Source organism: Carlito syrichta, unplaced genomic scaffold (genome assembly GCF_000164805.1).
Source record: "Carlito syrichta isolate Samal-C Ts95f unplaced genomic scaffold, Tarsius_syrichta-2.0.1 Scaffold316213, whole genome shotgun sequence".
NCBI lineage: Eukaryota > Metazoa > Chordata > Mammalia > Primates > Tarsiidae > Carlito > Carlito syrichta.
In genome coordinates, this window is record NW_007260309.1 from 14,794 (window position 1) to 21,042 (window position 6,249).

Consider the following 6,249-nt stretch of genomic DNA (forward strand, 5'->3'; position numbering starts at 1 on the left):
GGCCCGGCTCGGAGGCCGTTTGAGGGAGAGACGAGGCCCTGGACCAGAGCCTCTTGGCCCGGCGCCGGGTGCCCCGGTCCTGCCGCCCGAGAGCCCTTCTCAGCGGCCGAAGGCGGCCGCAGTGACGGCGGCCGGCGTCTCCGGACCTCGCGAACACCCCTCTGCAAGAAGTCTGGCGCCAGCAACGACCCACACCCGGCCAGGCCCGAGAGCTGCCTTAAAAGGGCTGTTGCCGCAAAGACCGGCGACGGAAAACAGGAGAAAGCGAGAGAGCGAGTTGCAGGGAGAGGGCCGGGTTTCCCCGCCGACGGGCCGTGCTCTGCTCCCACTGGAGGAGCTGCCTGGGCGCAGGGTGGGGCCGATGCCTGTGGCGGCCCTATTGGATGCGTCACAAGGCGGGCTGCTGACTGGAGGCGCGCAAGTTGGAAATTGACGCGCCGGGCAGGCTGGAAATTGACGCGCCGGGCAGGCTGGAAATTGACGCGCCGGGCAGGCTGGAAATTGACGCGCCGGGCAGGCTGGAAATTGACGCGCCGGGCAGGCTGGAAATTGACGCGCCGGGCAGGCTGGAAATTGACGCGCCGGGCAGGCTGGAAATTGACGCGCCGGGCAGGCTGGAAATTGACGCGCCGGGCAGGCTGGAAATTGACGCGCCGGGCAGGCTGGAAATTGACGCGCCGGGCAGGCTGGAAATTGACGCGCCGGGCAGGCTGGAAATTGACGCGCCCGGCAGGCTGGAAATTGACGCGCCGGGCAGGCTGGAAATTGACGCGCCGGGCAGGCTGGAAATTGAGGCGCCGGGCAGGCTGGAAATTGACGCGCCGGGCAGGCTGGAAATTGACGCGCCGGGCAGGCTGGAAATTGAGGCGCCGGGCAGGCTGGAAATTGACGCGCCGGGCAGGCTGGAAATTGACGCGCCGGGCAGGCTGGAAATTGACGCGCCGGGCAGGCTGGAAATTGACGCGCCCGGGCAGGCTGGAAATTGACGCGCCCGGGCAGGCTGGAAATTGACGCACCCGGGCAGGCTTGAAACGGACCCCGCGCGGGAGGTTTGAACTGGGTGCGCGCGGGGACTTGTGCCTGCAGGGGCCGGACCGGGGGCCTTGTCGTCCCGTGTGTCGGCTCCATTTGGGGAGCCGCCCCTCTGGTCGCTTCCTGCACCTCTCACGCTCACCTAGTAAGCTGTGCAGGTGCTGCTGCCTGTGAAAGCTTGCGTGTGGCGGGCTCCTGGGAAGGCTCTCTTCAGCCTCGGGCCGAACTCGAGAGCCAAGGGAAGAGTCACGACGTGCACCCCTCTTGCTGCCGTTTTCTCGTGCGGGACATCAGTGGGAGTCGAGATCTTAGCAGAGGTACTTCCGCTTTGTTTCAAAGAACCCAGCGTGGGAAGGGATTTCGAAATCACATATTGCGACTATGTCTTTTGCAGACAAAGAAGCACAGGTTGAGAGAAGCCAGAGCCCTTGCTTAAAGTCACAGCGTGTCAGTGGCAGGGTCTGGACTGGGGTCCGCTCTACACAGAGCGTGTTAGAGGCAGAGGCCCTTCCCACACTGCCTAGAACAATGTCGGTGCTCAAAAATGTTGGTGGGATAAATGTCAGACCCTAGTCGTCTATAGGGCGACCGGGCTTCCCGGTTAGCTGGGTACTCCTCCGGCTCTAGCCCTGAATGCTCTGCATTAAAGGAAATCCCTCAGAAAACTGGGTTGTCACCACAGATAGTCCCTTATTTTTGTCCCGCACAGTTTTGTTTCCCAAACCTGATCACTTACTCTCTATTGTTATTGTTGTTACCACTTCCACTTACCTCCCATACCAACATTTACTCAGTATCTGTCTTGAAACCAACCCACTGGTTTTGACTTAGCTTCCTCCTAAGCACAAATATCCTTGACATCATTGTATTTCTCTCGACTGCAATCAAAATAAACACAAAACTATTGATACAAGTTAAATTTTGTTCAACACATGTCGCATCTACCACTTGCCACGCATGCTTCTAAACACTTCACAAATACCCACTGATTTAGTACTCAAAACAATCCAGCAAAGGAAAATATATCATCACCTTTTTACCTTATAAATGAGAGAACTGAGGCAGAATGAAATTAAATAACGTGCCCAAGGTCATGCAGCTCATGAATTTGTCTATGTGTCCCCAAAGTCACCCTGGAAACCCGCAGTGGTAACCATAGTATGGTAGTCAATGTTATGTTCCAATTTGACTGGGCCACAGAGTGGCCAGATATTTGGTTAAACACTACTCTGGCAGTATCTGTTAAGGTGTTTCTGGATGAGACTGACATTTGAACCCATAGACTAAAGAAAGCAGGTTGCCCTCCCTAATGTGAGGGACCTCATCTTATCGATTTGAGACCCAAATAGAACGCAAGTGCTGAGTAAGAGGGAACTGCTCCTGCCTGACGGCTTTGAGCTGGAACATGCGTCTTTTCTAGCCTCTGGACTCAAAATGAAACGTCAGCTCTTTGGGGCCTGCATCATGCTGGCTTTTAGACTGAAACCACAGCCTCAACTCTCCTGGGTCCCTGGCTTGCTAACTACAGATCTTGGGCTTTCTCAGCTTCCATTACCATGTGAACCAATTCCTCATAATAAATCTCTTTCCATGTGCGTGTGTGTATATGTGTGTGTATATACTCGTGTGTGTGTGTGAGAGAGTGTGTGTGTGTGTGTGTGTGTGTGTCTGTCTGTCTGTCTCCCTCCTATTGGCTCTGCTTCTCTAGAGAAGGCTGCCTAATATGCAAAGCATTCTCCGGGAAGCACGGTCAGGTCTTCATGAGCCTTGGGGATCCTGGGACATATTTGCTGAGATTTTATATCCTCCCATGGGGCCCAGAACAGCACTTGCCACAAGAGAGGGACTGAACTGACCAGCTCTCCTGTTCCCAACCCTCCACCATTGGGATGTCACCTATGTGAATTTGCTCAGTACCAAAACACAAGCAAAGCAAAAGTTAATGTTTATTTTAATTCTAAGGTATATTCAACCAGACAATCTGGCCTGAGTTTCAAGCCTAGCACTGAAAGATTTTCACAGAGCTACAGAAGAGGAGGGGATCACAGCACAAAACATTTTGCAGAGACCTCAGAAAAAGTGGAATTATTCAAGCATGCTCAACCATGGGGCTTTGGGAACTAAAACCTCCTAATACTTCTAGATTCCATAAAACTATTTAATAATAGAAATTGGAGTTTGAGTTTTTCAAAGATTCTGCATAGCAAAGGAAACAGTCAACAAAGTGAAAAGGCAACCAACAGAGTGGGAGAAAATATTTCCAAACCAATGTATCTGATAAGGGGTTAATATCCAAATATATAAGGATCTCATAGGGCTCAATAGGAAAAAAAAAAGCCAAAAGTATCCAATTAAAAATTGAGCAAAGGCCAGGAGTGGTGGTTCATGCCTGTAATCCTGGCACTTTGGGAGGCTAAGGCAGAGGGACTACTTGAGCCCAGGAGTTCAAGACCAGCCTGGGCAACATCACGCGACCTCATCTCTACAAAAAAAATTAAAAATTAACCAGGCATGGTGGCACACGCCTGTAGTGCAGCTACTCAGGCGACTGAGGCCGAAGGATTTCCTGAGCCCAAGAGGTTGTGACTGCAGTGGGCCATGGTCATGCCACTGCACTCCATCCTGGGCGACAGAGCGAGAACCAAACTCAAAGAAAAAAAAAAGTGGGCAAAGACCTTTTTTTTTTTTTGAGGCAGAATCTCACTCTGTCACCCAGGCTGGAGAGCAGTGGCATGCTCAATCTGCTGGGCTCCAGGGATCCTACCGCCTCAGCCTTCCAAGTAGCTGAAACTACAGGCGCATGCTACCAACGCCCAGCTAATTTTTGATTTATTGTAGAGATGAGGTCTCGTCAAGTTGCCCGGGCAGGTCTCGAATCCGCAGCCTCGGGTAATTCACTCACCTCAGCCTCCCAAAGGGCTGGGATTACAGGCTGAGCCACCGAGCCCGGTGGGCAAAGACTTTAAATGACATTTTCACAAGATGACATACAAACAGCCATCAATTACATGGAAAGGCACTCAACATCCCTACTCATCAGGGAAATGCAAATCAAAGCCAGGATGAAATATCCCTCACATCTGTTACGATGGCTGTTACCAAAAACACAAGAGACAGCAAGTGTCAGTGACGATGTGAAGAAAAGGGCACCCGTGTGTGTTGATGGTAGAAGTGTGCATTGGTACAGCTGCTGGAGAAAAAGGTATGGCGGTTCCTCCGAACTGCCATACGACCCAGCAATACCCCTCGTGGGTGTATGTCCAAAGGAAACAAAACCATTGGTTTAGGGAGTTGCACCCTCACATCCAGCACAGCACTATCCACCACAGCCAAGAGACGGACACAACTTAAGTGTTCATCAACAGATGAATGGACAAGGAAAGCATAATGCACACACACGGGCATTGTATGTAGCCACAAAAACAGGCACTTCTGCCATCTGTGACAACATGGATGAAACTGGAGGGCATCGTGCCGGGTGAAAAAAGTTGGACAGAGAAGCCAAGATTGGTGGCTCACACCTGTAATCCCAACACTTTGGGAAGGGAAGGCAAGAGGATTGCCTTAGCCCAACAGTTCAAGGCCAGCCTGGGAAACTTGGCAAGACCTTGTCTTTACAATAGATCAAAAAATTAACAGAGCATGGTGGTGCATGAGTATGGTTCTAGCTACTTGGAAGACTGAGACAGAAGGATCACCTGAGCCCAGCAGGTCGAGGCTGCGGTGACTGGGAACATGCCACTGCCCTCCAGCCTGGGTGACAGTGAGACTCCGAGTCAAAAAAAAAAAGTTGGATAGAGAAAAAGAAATACCGTTTAATCTCACTTCCATGTGGAATCTTAAGAAGTCGAATTCACAGAAGTTGTGGGGTCTGAGGGGTGGGGGAAGAGAGGGGTGTTGGTCAAAGGGCAACTTTCCCTGCACGATAAATAAGTTCTGTGTATTTAATGTATAGCATTGTGACTGTTGATAATAATGTTGTATTGTGTACTTGAAATCTATTTAGAAAGTAGATAAGAGCTCTCACCATTTAAAAAATGGCACTATAGGAGATGATGGGAGGGTTAACTAACGACTGTGGTAGTCATCTCACAATATGTGTATATAAAATCATTGCGCTGCACATCTCAAGTGTACACAATTATATTTGTCAGTTATACATCAGTAAAGCTGGGAGAGAATTAAGCGTTTCAGTAACTCGAAGGAAAGTAAGCAGATCGCCCAAATCCTTTCTAATTCTGACAGGGAATGACTCACCAACCCAAAACTTACCTTCCTGTGGGGCCATAGCAGAAAGTATAAGTATGGCCAAATAATAGCAAGTGAAAATGATGAAACTGTATGACAGGTTTCAAATACAATTCGACATTAAAAATACAGGGAAACTGTTCTTACAATGCCCCAAGATTTACCATCAAGCTAATTTCCCTAATAGTTCCCCATGTTATTCTGCACAGACTATTTTTTCTTCTACATACTTATGTTCTACAAAAAGATGCTCCACATCACTAGTTATAACTAAACACAAGTCAAAACCACAACAAGACATCACTTTGCATCCCTGAAGATGGCCACTCTCAAAAGAACAGAAAGCAGCCGGGCTCGGTGGCTCAGCCTGTAATCCTGCGCCTTGGGAGGCCGAGGTGAGTGGATTGCCTGAGCCTGCGGGTTCGAGACCCGCCCAGGCAACTTGGCGAGACCTCATCTCTACAATAAATAAAAAGATTAGCCGAGCGTGGTAGCGTGTGCCTGTATTTCCAGCTACTTGGAAGGCTGAGGCGGAAGGATCGCCGGAGCCCAGCAGGTTCGAGGCTGCGGTGGCCGGGAGCAGCCACTGCACTTCAGTCTGAGCGACAGTGAGACTCCAACTCCAAAAGAAAAAGAAATAAGCCAGTCACAGAAGGATAAATATTATAGAAGTCCCCTCTTATGAAGTATCCCAAGTAGCAAAAATCATAGAACCAGAAAGCAGAAAGGCGGGCGCCAGTGGCACAGCCCCAGTGTATCCTGCTCTCCTGCATTGCACAGCTACCTTCCTTTCCAGACTGCCGGCCTTGCGGGCCTCAGGCCCAGCACAGGACTCGGGTAACGGACTCACCTGCACTCCTTAACCAGGCCTACATTGCATAAAGTCTCATCCCTGTGACAAATCTCTTATATCACGTACCTGGCTCTGCTTCTCTGATTGAATCCCAACTGATTACTGGACGAACCCAG